Genomic DNA, 14890 nt, shown 5'->3' with positions numbered 1-14890 from the left:
CAGAAAATATATATGCTTTTGTTTCTGTTTAGATGTAGTTTAGTAATTATGATTTCAGCCTTATCATCATGATTTGATGGAGGGTCTCTATGGTCATCTCTAGCATGGATTTATAGAGAAAAGCTACCCCACCTCCCTTTTTGGCAGCACGGTCAAGTCTTAATATGTTATAACCTGGTGGTAAAACCTCATTGTCAGAGGTTGCTGGTTTTAGCCAGGTTTCAGTTAGACAAAGAATATCTGGATATAGGAGTTCTAGTAGGGCATAGAGATGATGGGCTTTATTATTTAAACTTCTAATGTTTAGGTGGCTGACCAGGAGAGAAAGTGGAGATCTGTTTAAGTTGTGAGTTTTAAGGGGAGAGGTAGTGCTAAGGCTAGAGTCATTGGTGAAGGATTGCCCAGGGTTTGGGTGGATGTCACCATCCATTGTAAGATTTCTTCGGGCTTTAATGGTCAACTTCAGGAGTTTGAGAATGAGGTTTTGGTATTTTTTAGTTTTTGGGTTAATATATCTATTTCTAATAGGAAGGTTGTGTTGAATGAGAGAGGACTTAGCTGTGAGAGGAATATTCAAGTGCTCTAACTGTTTAGGTACTGCCTGTGTAGTAGTTTGGCTTCTTGAGAGGGGGAAATCGCAAAAAAACTGATGTCCATAAGCATTTAGTATATATATGGGATAAGCATCAATGGTATTCTGGAGTATATTACCATGAATTTTAGTGGACAGAGCAGCTGGGCCATTTTAGGGATATGGGCTAGTCTTCAGGGTATGTATAGGAGATTAAGTAAAAGTAGGGTAGGTAAGGAGAAATCCCATATTTGCACAGTTATAGCTTATTGGTTCTGGAAAGAGAAGGTGTGTGGTTAAATTAGTATAAATTTAGCATCACTAGGGGCAGATGGAATTTGGGGGCAGGGTGGGGCATGTAACGAGCCCGAGCACAACGAGGGTTAGCGGAGTGGGGCTGAACCCAGGCCACAAGGATCTCAGGGTCTATGTGTGCTGCATAAGTTCTTTTCTATGTTATGGTATATGTTTGGTATATTTTTAGCCCTTATTTTGTTAGTGTTTAATTTACAGGCATAAAACTTAAGGTTTATAGCCCACCAAATTAAACACTAAGATATTACTTGCTTTTCAGGCAGTTTTAGAGTTATAAAAGGTTGGCATAGAGCCCATGAGTGAGTGAGTGATGGACAAGGAAAGAGAAAACCCTGATATGGGACAGGCTGTGGTGAGAACAGCCTACCAATCAATTGCAGTGAAGATCCTGCCAGGAAGGGAGTCACCTCTTGTGGCTGACAGCATGGATGGTTCTGCTGCACCAAAGGTTTATAGGCTGAAAGGTATGTACTGGGATAGCTGCCCTTGCAGGGTATTTTAAGCTTATCTAGTTTTTCTTTTGGTGTTTGAACTAACTTCTCCCATTTGATGTTCAATTGGCCTTACCCAGCCCATGGTTAATAATTATACATTATCCCTAGTGAGAATATCTGGTACAAAAATCCATGTAGTCTGACCAACATCATCCCTATTTCTCTGCATTGAAACAGCAGGTTAGTTGCCTGCTATGAAGGGCACCAGCATGAGCATCCATGTGAAGATTAGGGCACAGGACATAGCAAATGATGGTCTGCCACTGGGGAAAAATCCTCAAAAAATCACCACGTGACATCTCTTAACTCTGGACCCTCATCAATTTGGCTTTATCAAAAGAAGTTCCTGACCCTTTAATAGCATTAATTTCTTTGAAAAAGCAACTGAAGCAGTGGATAGTGGTTATGCAGTGCATACAGCTTATCTAGATCTGGCCAAGTCCTTTGGCACTATTTCCCATGAAAGCATTATTGATAGACTTCTAAATCTGATATTTTTATTTATTTTATTTATTTTACATTTATTTTACATTTGTTTACCGGGAAATTCCGAGTGGACGCAGGTCCTTTTTCAGCGGATGCCCGGGGAGAAAAGCTTCACATCATGTACATGATAAATAGAGATACAAAGTTGCAGCAATATTAAGCAGCATTACAGGTTGTTGACTTTAATACAATAACAAGATATTGATTATCAACAGTATATACAGTAAAAGTTCTTGTCATTTATAATATTAGTACAAAGTTGCCAGACAAGATTTTAAAGTATGTAAAGACAACTAGCTAATTCTGACTGTGGTTAGTAGTGGTGGTAGTATAGTTGGGTTAAGAGTCTAGGTGGGGGGGGGGGGAGTAAGGGTGGGAGTGTTAGTCTGGATTAGAACAAGGACAAAGCCAGTGCAAATTTAAGTGGAATTTAAGCGCAGACTTGAAAAGGCTGCTAGAAGGTAGAGCACTTATAGAGGGTGATATGGATTAGATATGGTACATGTCTATATATCTTGTCTACATGTGTTATAAGTCTTTACATCATGCCACGGATAGTTAACTGGTTGTCTGACAGAGCCCATGTGGTTAGAGTAGCAGGTGCCACTACTGAATGCAAAAACAGTTACCAGTGGTGTACCACTGGACTCAGTTTTGGGCCCTCTCTTATTTGGCATCTGTATCTCAACCCTTCATGCCAGCACTTCAATCCTTAAGTTAACTACGTTTTCAGGTGATTGTAAATTGGGTGTTTTTATTTGATCCAACATGGCTTAGACTATATTAAAAATTGGTGCTCTTAAAGTGCAATGAATAAATAGCAATAAGGTTTTACCTTAATCTGGAGTCAAGAATAACATTTCAGGATGTGTAAAGTATGTGTTTATTCCATAAACAGTGCTGGGAAACTGCCTTCACAAAATTTCAGATCAGTCTGAAAACAGAGAATAATAACATAATTTTTATAGATTCATAGGTTAGTACTAAGCTAACTGCCCTTGCGAGCCATTTTAAGCCTAGCCAGTTATCCCTTGTGAGACTCAAACCCTGCACCTTGTGTTTGTAAGGCAAACACCTTAACCATTAGGCCACCCTCCCAACTGATATACTTTATCAGTTTCATACATGCAGAACTATGAAGTAACATAGCTTTTAACAAATCCAATAATTTGTGCCCTCATGCTTCTTGCTTAGAGCTTGACATGAGCACTTGACAAATATGTGTTTTGAAGCATAGACCACCTGGTCTAAGAATCTGTCCTTCAAACTTGCAACATTTAGTACCAGTACACACTATCTTTTTTAGACATCCTTGTTACAGCTCATCCCCCAGCCTGAGAAGGCCAGAGCTTACAAAATATTGTTGGCACATTGTTTTCTTTCCTCCCTGTGATGCCACCACTGCTACCAATATGTGATGGCCATCAATATATGTTGTGTCCATGCTGAGTCCAGTAATCAAGGAGCCTGTATCCTCATCACTAACATTGAAGAGGGATGTGCGCTTGGAATACAAATGGATACACTCAGTATTTCCCCGATGAAGACCTCTCTGCATCAAGCACATTTTCCCTTAAGAGCACACAGGGAACACACAGCCTGGGGTCTGGATGTCTCTATATCTGTCTCCCTCCAGGTCCCTAATAAGACTCCCCACTGTTACAGTTGTAGGGTTTGGTCCTCAGCTCAGTGTCCAAGCCGAGTCCTCCAGGACTCTCGCTGTAAACCCAGTGCTTCAGGTCCCTGCCCCAAGTAGGTGACACACACACACACACACACACACACACACACACACACACACACTACACACACACACACATACACACACACACACATGGGAAAGGTTGACACAGGTTTACTAGCTCTGCCCCCTTTTGTGCAAACTATAAAGTAGTTATGACAGCCACCAGACACTCCCCAATCAGCTACTTGACGGCCCTTAACAAAGGGTGTCCAGTACTACTGTGTAGTATTAATACTAACACAAATGGCAGTAGTTCACCAAGACAGCTAGGCCTTCTGGAGTGGCCTACAAAATGTCACCAAATAAATATAAGTGCTCTCAAAGGTTAAGTACTTTCTACAAGCACCGGCCACAATAAAAGTTTAAATATATTTAATAATAAATAATAAAAGAGCATGAACATGCTGAATATATTTTCACAGTAAACCACAGAGTTCAGATCACAGGGAATATTGAAAATAATATTGATGGGCAGACTGAGATAAATAAAGAAGAACAATATCTAAACTAAGCTTCACTATATTCCTGACTGAATCTAAAATAATTACCATTCCCTAGTTAAGTTACTTACTACTCCACGGCAAGATGCTGTGGGTGAGGGTCTTTCTAGTCAGGCTTCCCAAACACAATACTCAATACAATTGAGATTTCTTTTTTTAATATGTAAAATATAATTTTCAAGAGGGCTGGCAGAATGACCTAATCTGGTCACCTGACTCTAGGTTTTCACAGTATTGCCTTTGAAGCTGAGACAGGAATCTAGCATAGATGGCTACAATACACATCTAAATGTTTATGGTAGTGTCTGGGACTTTCCCGCTTTTTATTGAGTTAATGAACAAAGGATCTTCCTCGATCCAGTGTCTCTGGTCCTAGTCAGCACTGTAGCGTGCCATTTTAATGACGTAGTTCGTTGACATTTACCTTATTTCTCTTCAAATTAACTTCTGCTGTGCCAGTATTCTCATTGCATCCTAGTGACGTCTTCATGTGCATATGCTGTTAACTCCTACTGACACCTCTAGGTGTCATCAATTACTTCTTCATATTTGCATCAATAATTCCAAAACAATGCTATGTACAAGGTTTTAAAAGATTTCCTTGTAAAGCTTACACAATAGCAGACTCAGCTGCATTTATATTTGCCCTCTGTCTTGTGCAGGTAAATAGGAATTAACTGTTGTTTTAATTATATTAATTTATGTAGATATAATTTTCACATTTTCTAAATATCTCTACAACCAAGTAACACAGACAGAACTCTTTAGCCCCATATGAAAGTTCTCAGCTAGATGCATAAAATGTTGCTAACAGTATGTGTGGAAAGTGAGTGGTTATTGAGATATTGTAAGTTGTTTAAAAAAAATATTACAAATGCAACTGTGTTACTGTGATTTATAAAATTCGGTTTAAGACCTAGAACCTAAAAGCTACTACCACTATAAAAAATAGTTTGTGCTGAAGAGTTTACCATTCATACTTCTTTTATAATCCTTATGGTTTCAACGATACGAACATCTGTTTGAAATGTAAAGACATAATTTGATTCTGTCAAAAGGCTTAGGCTCCGCCCATCAGAAGTTACAGTGCAAATTTCTTGAGCTACATTGGAGGTCATCATTTAAATATATACACTTAATTCAGTTGCAATAATACATGTACATTTCTTTTCATTTCAGCAGGGTGCAATCTTGATATATTTTAAAACAAGCAAACCTCACAAATACATTTTCAGCACAAGTATCTGTACAAATCAGTTTGATATACACATGACATACAGTTCTAATACATTTGCAACACAAGCATCTTGTAAAAGTCAGTTTGATATTCACAGGACATATCATTCTTTACAAAACTCCAACTGGCTATGCTGGCACTTGCCCATATCATCACATCCCTTCCATTACATTCTGAAACCAGACTCTTTTAAACATAGCATTATCCCTTAACTCCTTCAGCACTTACTTTGCCTTCGGTTATCTGTCAATACACTACAACTTGCTAATAAAGAGATAAAATATTAAAACAACTAAAACAATAATACCAATTATAACAATTATTGTAATGGTACCTTGTAATATCCTAGTTTACAGGTTACCAAATGCACTGCTTAACCATCCAAAAAGTGTCCACTGTTTAGATGTGCTGTTCAGGTCCTTAACCCTCTGTTCCACGAAATTGGACAACCTTTATTGTTTATCATGATAGTCACTAATATATCATGATTAGCATGTTTATCATGATAGTCACTAATATAAAAACAACAGTGACTTCTTAAGTGGACAAATTACCCCACTTTGGCAGTGCCAGTCAGTTTTGTAAAACCGCAGTTCGAATTTCAGTTTTTATTGATTGTGTGTGAAGTGTGATTTGGTACCCCCTGAATAATCTGAGCAAGCATGGTGGTTTCAAACATTATCCTTTGCACTCCATACCCAGGAGTTAAGACTGTAAATACTTGTTTTTCCCAGCAAATTGACTTTTATTTTTCAGTCTGCCTACTGGAGGGTTCTCAAAATGCTGAATAGCAGGAGTAATATAGCCCACAAAGAAACACCCTGACCAGTTTGTGGGTAACCAAGGGTAGGCATAATCATCACAAATGTAGCAACAATCCTTTATCATGCCCATGCCATACCCCCAATCATAGTGTTCAATACACTTTCAAGTCTAATGTCATTACATTTGCTGATTCCCACTGGCACAGTCCCATTTTTGGCAAAACACGTCTCCACAATTTGTGGTGCAAGCTGAAGAGACACAACCTTTGAAAAATTAGTCACATTAAGCCAAATTAGATTTGTATCTCTAAAATCCTTTTCAAATGTCACCTGTGATGCAGGGCTTGGAATCATGGGAATATTCATCTTAGAAAGATATATATGTGAATACATCCAACAATTTGTCACATTTAAGTCCACAGCATATTATCAAAGAATCAGCAGGAAGCTATTTTTTCTCGACCAGGTTATAAGAGGAAACAGCAAAAAAACAAAGCAAAAGTACCTGTTGTCACTGGATTTATTATGGACTGCTCTATGAATTGATTTTTTTAATCCTTTACTGGGGCAGATGATTCATGTCTTGCACTTCGATTGTTCTTCACTGACAAAGTTGATTTATTTGGATCCCCCACACAACATTTTTTGCCTGCAATGTGCCGAATATATTTAAGTTGGTAGTCCTGCACAGCAAATTGCAGTAAAGCTAGTAAACAAGACCTTTTCACTTTGGACTCAAACAATTTTTTTTTTTTGAAATTTTTAACATAAACCCAGTCATCGGGCCACAGTTGGTGACAGGACTAGCCAGGAGGTTAAGGAAGAGCTTAGAGTTGGTTCTTCATTTGACACAGGGGGAGTAGCTGGAAGGACATGGGTCTCCCACTTAATATCTCACAGGGACTTGATCTCATAATATTTAACATGCTCCTTAAACTCATTAATACTAAGGGAAGTACCTCTGGCCACTTATGGTTTGTTTTAGCACAAATCTTTTAAATCTTATTTTAAGGGTGCTATTAATGCTCTCTGCTAATTTAGATGACTGTGGATGGTGCTGACAGTGAGACTCAACTTAGTATTAACAATTTTTCATAGGTTCTTTATCAGGGAATTGTTGAAGTGGGTTCCCTGGTCACTATTGATACTACAAGGTACACCAAATCTAGATATGAAATTGTATATACGTTTTTAACAACTGTTACAGAATCTACTTTTTGACATGGGTAAGCTTCCACTCATACAGAAAACATAGAAACCACTAGTAATACAGATTGTAAATTACGTACTTTTGGCATTTGTACAAAGTCCAGCTGCACTTTAACAAAAGGTCCCCAAGCTGGTGGTAAGCATGCAGCTTTAATGTTTGCATTTTTGCTAGCTTTATGCTCTAAGCATATTGCACAGTTATTAACATACTGAAGTATTAAACAGCAGACGTGAATGGCATACCAACTTTAGGTAATTTGATTAAGAAAAGTTGACTTACCTGCATGGGCTGGTAAATGATATGCCCTTACTAGGTAAGTTAACAGCTGCCAGATGTCACCATAACCCATCAATGTTTTTACTGCATCCGTCTTTGAGCCACCTCTGAACTTCTCCCTGTGATGCTTCAACTTGGAAAACTGTCACTTTCTTAAAATCAAACACATCATCACTGTTAGGGTCTTGCAATAACATTACATGAAATTTGTACAAAGTCCTTTTACAACGTGCTTAGCAGCTTCACCTGCAAATGATTTCCCTTTGAAACAGTGTCTACCCCCCTTTGATGGGCACTATACTTAACTACTGCTAATTAATATTTTCTTAGGTAACAAGAGAGACTCTAATTTTTGTTAAAGCAAAATATTATTACTGGTGCAGACGGATATTCTTGCGGCCTGATTTACATTTTTATCTCTTCCACAGGCACCATCCACAAATAGATCCAGTTCACCCTTGGGTATAGGAGTATCATTTAAGTCATTCCTTGGAGAAAGCAGATAATTAGTCACACACACACACACACACACACACACACACACACACACACACACAATCATGCTCTTCACCATTTTTAGGTAACAAAAATGCAGAACGTCAGAACAGGACAGTGTATGAAAGAAACAGATGGATCACAAAGAAATGGAAGTGCAGTCAAGAGTGGTTGAGTTCTCATTTTAAGTAAGAGAAATGATACAGAATGAGGGTCAGCTACTGAAAGATCATGCCTGAGCACCAGTGATTACACAAGATTGACTAGAATGGCAGAAATCCCTTTGCAACAGAATCAAGTACTGTACTATAATAATCCAAAATAGTAAATTCAAGGAATCCCAACAAGAGCCCCAGAACTGTCCCACAAAAATGATTCCAAGAAGCAGAGTGTCACATTTCAATTGGTTAAAAACAGGTTTAATGTACCACACTAAAATACAGGTTGAGCGCTTTCTTCTACTGATCGTAGATTTCATCTGAACACTCATCTTTAATCTCAATACCTTATATACATGTTACATTCCCGCCCATAACAAAACAATTAAGCAATTAATCAATTAAAATAAATGTTTAAAAAATGTTGTTTAAAAAACATACTTACATAATATATATATCACATGAAACATGAGTAATAAAGAAACTTCTGATGAAATCTACAATGTCTGCCATATCTTGTCATACCTAAGAAAGGTCTAATCTCACACTGAGTAGTTGGATGTGGGGCTTTAGCTATTGCCACAATACGAGATGAGATATTAAATGACCAAGATAATGTACCTGAGGTAACAAAAGTGTTTTCTTGACACCATGTGTCCTTTTTCCGCAGGGATTGTTAAAAGATGTAGGGTATCCTGCTGACACTGCTTAAAAGAATCATATGCTATTAGTAAATCATCTAAGTATTGCACTAATGCAGACCCACCTGGAAATGTCACATTTTTCACATCTTTTTTTTTTTTAGAATTTGAAAAAATAATGAAGGAGATTCAGTTTAACTTTGTGGCAAATGTGTCTATGTATACTGCTGTCTCTGATAAATAAAAGCAAACAACAACTGACTTTCAGGGTGGGTGGGTATAGAAAAGAATGCTGAACATTATCACAGAAAATAGTTTGCTGCAGGTGGCATGTAGTATGTAGTGTATATGCAGCTAAGTATCTTTGTAGTATGTAGTATGTCTGCAGCTAAGTATCATTGTAGTATGTAGCATGTATGTAGCTAAGTATCATTGTAGTATGTAGCATGTATGTAGCTAAGTATCATTGTAGTATGTAGCATGTATGTAGCTAAGTATCGTTGTAGTATGTAGTATGTATGTAGCTAAGTATCATTGTAGTATGTAGTATGTATGTAGCTAAGTATCATTGTAGTATGTAGTATGTATGTAGCTAAGTATCATTGTAGTATGTAGTATGTATGTAGCTAAGTATCGTTGTAGTATGTAGCATGTATGTAGCTAAGTATCATTGTAGTATGTAGTATGTATGTAGCTAAGTATCATTGTAGTATGTAGCATGTATGTAGCTAAGTATCATTGTAGTATGTAGTATGTATGCAGCTAAGTATCATTGTAGTATGTAGTATGTATGTAGCTAAGTATCATTGTAGTATGTAGCATGTATGTAGCTAAGTATCGTCGCTGGCTTTGGAACCAAAAGAAAATCTGGTAATACTGCATTGCTATTGTTTACAGCCCTCAAATCTTGCACAAGTCTATAAATATCCTTTCCTGGCTTTTTCACAGGGAGGATAGGAGTATTACAAGGGCTTTCAGTCGGTACTATTATTCAAGGACTGAATTACAGGTTTGATTCCCTGCTCTGCTTCGGGCTTCAATTGATACTGTGAAACTCTAGAGAGGGGTTTGATGGATTTAATTTTATTTTTTACTGGTTCTGCAGATTTTAATATACCTACTTCATTAGCATGTTTATCCCTTAAGTTAGCAGGTACCTGCTGCAGCAGTTTTCAGTTGTCTGTATGCCTTCAAAAGGCTGTTCCTCAGCTTTTGCTAAGACTGCTAATACTTCCCCCTCTGATTCTGTTGGAACATCCAGATAAACCCCTTCTGGTGTAAAGCAAATAGTACAACCCAGTTTGCATAACAGGTCTCTCTCTAGCAAATTTACCGATGCAGCAGTACTTAAAGGAAAGCATATGCCTTTCTTCAATTGGTCCTAAAGAAATGGCAATAGGTTCTGAAACAGGTTACATAACAGTAGCATTTGTTACTCCAACTGCCTTTACTTTATGTTTGGATACTAGTATCTGACTATCTGAAGTAACTTTCAGTACAGACCTGGTGTCACCAGTGTCCACCATGATGGAATTTTCTTTTCATTTGTTTCTACTTTAACACAGGGCTCCTTTTGATCTATTGGCAGCAAAGGATCAAGACGTATTTCTGTCTCATTACCCCGACATAGTCAGTTCGGTGATTCCTGACTCCTTCCAATGTAAGGAAGCAGTGGAGTAAATGCAGCATTATTATAATGTGTTTCTCATTCAGTCTAGGTATTTTGGACTCTGCATTTGCCTGTGCGGGCATCTCTCTCCAGTGTCCTGCTTCACCACAATTGAAGCAAGATCTGTCAGATGAGGCAGGAGGGGCATTGACAGCTTGTTGCCAACCAACCGCACCTTGTTCCCCTTGGCTAGCACTTTTAATAAATCGCCTAGCAACTCCTCTCCCCCTTGCCCTGCTTCTGCCCCATCCCTTTGGGGCTTCTAGCTGCCTTATTTGCAAAGTTAACAGCTTATCCTCAGTAGCCTTTCTCCGTTTTTCATGATACTCCATACAGTGATTTGCAGTACATAATAAGGACTCTAAGTCCTTTCTCTATCAGTCTATAAGCACTTGTTTTATCTGATTTTGTACATGGGTTTGCAGAGCCTGCACAAAAGCAGATGCAATAGCTGGCTTAATTTGTTCTTCTGGATCTGGTATCCCTGAATATCTACCAAATACTTTACTTTATGACAACTCAAATAATCTGAAGGGGGCTTCCCCTTTATTTTGCTTATGTGCCTGTATCTTAGACCAATCAATCCTAACTTGACACACTTCTGTAATTTTATTTAACAATGTTGTTCTTTTATCTATTAGTGCATTCCCTGTGAGAGTAAAATCTGTTATTTTAGCCTTCTTAAGTAACTGTTTTCTTATTTCATTTGAAGTAACTACCAAAAGCAGCTGATTTAAATCTGTCAGGGTAGGGTTGTAGTTTTTACTTCCTCCCTAAACCTTAATGGACCTTCTCTAATATTTGGAAAATGTCTAGACATAGTATACAAATCAGCAGATGTCCAAGGACGATGAACAAGCTCTCTATAATTAGTCCCCAAAATTTCCCTAAGAGGTGCCAAATTATCTTCTCCAGAGGCCTTAGGCTCCTGTCCGACCCTGTCATGTGAGCGTGTGTGATGAGCTACAGGAGTATCAAATACTAGAGCTCCTGCTGGAGAGGTAGAAGCTTGTTGAAAGTGATAGGAAAAAGACCCCCCCCCTCAAATTCAGATGCCTGTTTGGAAGATGAAGGTTGAACATGGGAACTAGGCTGAGATATAACAGTACCACACTGGCCTGGTGTCCAATGGACAGTTGTCCAAAATGCAGGGATCTGAGAAACAGCAGACCCTTGTACAGGAGCCATCAATACTGATACATATGGGGTGGGGTACAGTAGCTACTGGAAGATTATCATCCAATGCAAAACTCTCTGTGTTTTGGCCATCTTCAGTTTCTTCCAAATCTGCCAAGGCAGGATAAAGGGATCCCCTTTTAATGGTCTCTACTGCCTTTTTAACCTCTTTTACTGATTGCAGCAATTTCCTATTAGCATCCTATTATGCCCTTAATGCGGACTCATTTTCACTTTTAAGAGTTTCAGTATACCAGGAATAAAATACTGCCATTTGTTCTCCACTTACTTTGTTTTTCCTTTTTTTCCAAAATACCCTTCATTTTTTTATTTATCCTTACCATATGTTTAATTTAATGGAAATGCTTTACCAGAGCAATTTTTAATAAACTAAAACCACTCATTCAAATAATTACAACCTTTTTTTATAATTATGGTACATGATATATGCAGGTGTTTCCTTTACAGGAATTAGATTCTGCCTGTTTAAATTTGCTCCCATTTTTCCTATTAAGAATTACCTTGTAGATTCCGGATTCTGGTAATTCAGAAAAAAAAAAATTACTACATCAATTCACACACCATTCAGGGAGGGAAGGGTAGGGATTCTGTCACCACATAGTCACACCTACATCCCAACATGCTATGGCTCATAAACTTGATTTACCAGCACACACACACACACACACACACACACACACACACACACACACACATACACACACACACACACACAGTGGATATAAAAGGTTTACACACCCCTGTTAAAACGCCAGGTTTAAGTGATATAAAAAAATGAGACCACAATATATCATTTCAAAACTTTTCCCATCTTTAATGTGACCTATAACCTATGCAATGATTAAAAAACAAACAAATCTGTTAGGGGAAAAATATAAAAAATAAAAAAACATACAATAAGCTGGTTGCATAAGTGTGCACACCCTTAAACTAATACTTTGCTGAAGAACCTTTTGATTTAATTACTGCATTCAGTCTTCTTGGGTACACACCTGCCATCAATTAAAGATACTCCGATTAACCCCAAATAAAGTTCAGCTGTCCTAGTAGGACTTTACTGACATTTACTCAGTTGCCTGCTACAGCAAAAGCCATGGTTTGCAAAGAGCTTACAAAGCACCAAAAGGATCTCATTGTTGAAAGGTATTAGTTAGGAGAAGGGTACAAAAACATTTCCACATCATTGGATACACCATGGAACACAGTGAAGACAGTCATCAAAAAGTGGAGAAAATATGGGACAACAGTGATGTTGCAAAGAACTGGATGTCCCTCCAAAACTGATGAAAAGACAAGATGAAAACTAGTCAGGGAGGCTGCCAAGAGACCTACAGCAACACTGAAGGAGCTGCAGGAATTTCTGAGAAGTACTGGTTGTGTACTACATGTGAGAACAATCTCCCATATTCTCCATATGTCTGGGCTATGGGGTAGGGTTGCAAGACGGAAGCCTTTTCTTACACAGAAAACCATCCAGCCCTGGCTAAAATTGGCAAAACAATACATCGTCTCCCAAAAGCATGTGGGAAAATGTGTTATGGTCTGATGAGACCAAGGTTGAACATTTTGGCCACAATTCCAAAAGGTATGTTTGGCGCAAAAACAGCACTTCACATCACCAAAAGATCACCATCCCCACGGTGAAGCATGGTGGTGGCAGTATCAGTGACAGTGGGTTGCTTTTCTTCAGCTGGAACTGGAGCTTTAGTCAAGGTGGAGGGAATTATGAACAGTTCCAAATACCAATCACTTTTGGCCCAAAACATTCAGGCATCTGCTAGAAAGCTGAAGAGGAAGTTCACCTTTCAGCATAACAATGACCCCAAGCATACATCCAAATCAACAAAAGAATGGCTTCACCAGAAGAAAATTAAAGTTTTGGAATGGCCCAGCTAAAGCCCAGACCTAAATCCAGTAGAAAATCTGTGGGGTGACCTGAAGAGGGCTGTGCACAAAAGATGTCCTCGCAATCTGACAGATTTGGAGTGCTTTTGCAAGGAAGAGTGGGCAAATATTGCCAAGTCAAGATGTGCCATGCAGATAGACTCCTACCCAGGAAGACTGAATGCTGTAATTAAATCAAAAGGTGCTTCAACAAAGTATTAGTTTAAGGGTGTGCACACTTATGCAACCAGTTTATTGGACGTTTTTTATTTTTTATATTTTTTTTGTTTTTCAATTGAATTGTACAGGTTGTATGTCACATTAAAGGTGGGAAACATTTTGAAATAATTTATTGTGGTCTCATTTTTTTTATATCACAAAAACCTGGCATTTTAACAGGGGTGTGTAAACTTTGTATATCCACTGTATGTCCCACATTCTATAGGCTCACAAATTTGATTTAACAACACATGCACACCTGTTTCCTAACATGTTATAGGCTCATGAATTTGATTTAACAACACATATGTATTTCCCAACATGCTATAGGCTCATGAGCTTGATTTAACTTTAACTGTTTTTTTCTTCTATCTCTCTTTTTAGTCATACATTAACCAACACAAAACATCTCTTATACCTCTTATCTTTAGTCTTGAGGGTGCTGGCCTCAATGCAAGGCACCTCCTTGTGTTAAATTCCCTTTTTGTTGTATGCGCATACACATTTTCTTATTTTCTGTGGGGCCTTCCCAGTATTAAGCAATCTCTGTGGGGTCTTCCCACTATTATTTTACATATACCTAACAAGCAAGCTCAGTCATTCAACAAAACAGTTATTTAGTCATTCCACTTCTTTAACTATAATTATCTAAAAGAGAAAAAAAACATTTTTCACAAAACCATTTTCCCCATTTCGTTTTAGTCTAGTATGTTTGCACACCCTAAATAGTTAAATATCCAAATCTCTGACTATTTCATACAAAACAATGTGGAATTCACAGAATAACTTTCTGTGCTGGGCCGTTGCAATTTATTCTACCCTTAGACCCATGAGCAACACTGGGTGTCCCTTTCCTGTGCACTGATGCCCTGCTTGCTAGGTATAGCTCTCCATTCTTCCCCACCTCATCTGCAGTATTGCATTGTCTATCAGCTAACCAGATTCTCATGTCCTCAGGCAAAGTGCTAAGGGCTTGTTCCCTCACCAAAAGGTCTGCCAGCCCTTCAAAAGTGGTGACCTGACAACCACT

This window comes from Protopterus annectens, chromosome 1.part1 (assembly GCF_019279795.1).
Source record: "Protopterus annectens isolate FY-2018-M chromosome 1.part1, PAN1.0, whole genome shotgun sequence".
NCBI classification, from domain to species: Eukaryota; Metazoa; Chordata; order Ceratodontiformes; family Protopteridae; genus Protopterus; species Protopterus annectens.
Note: the sequence above shows the minus strand (reverse complement) of the source record.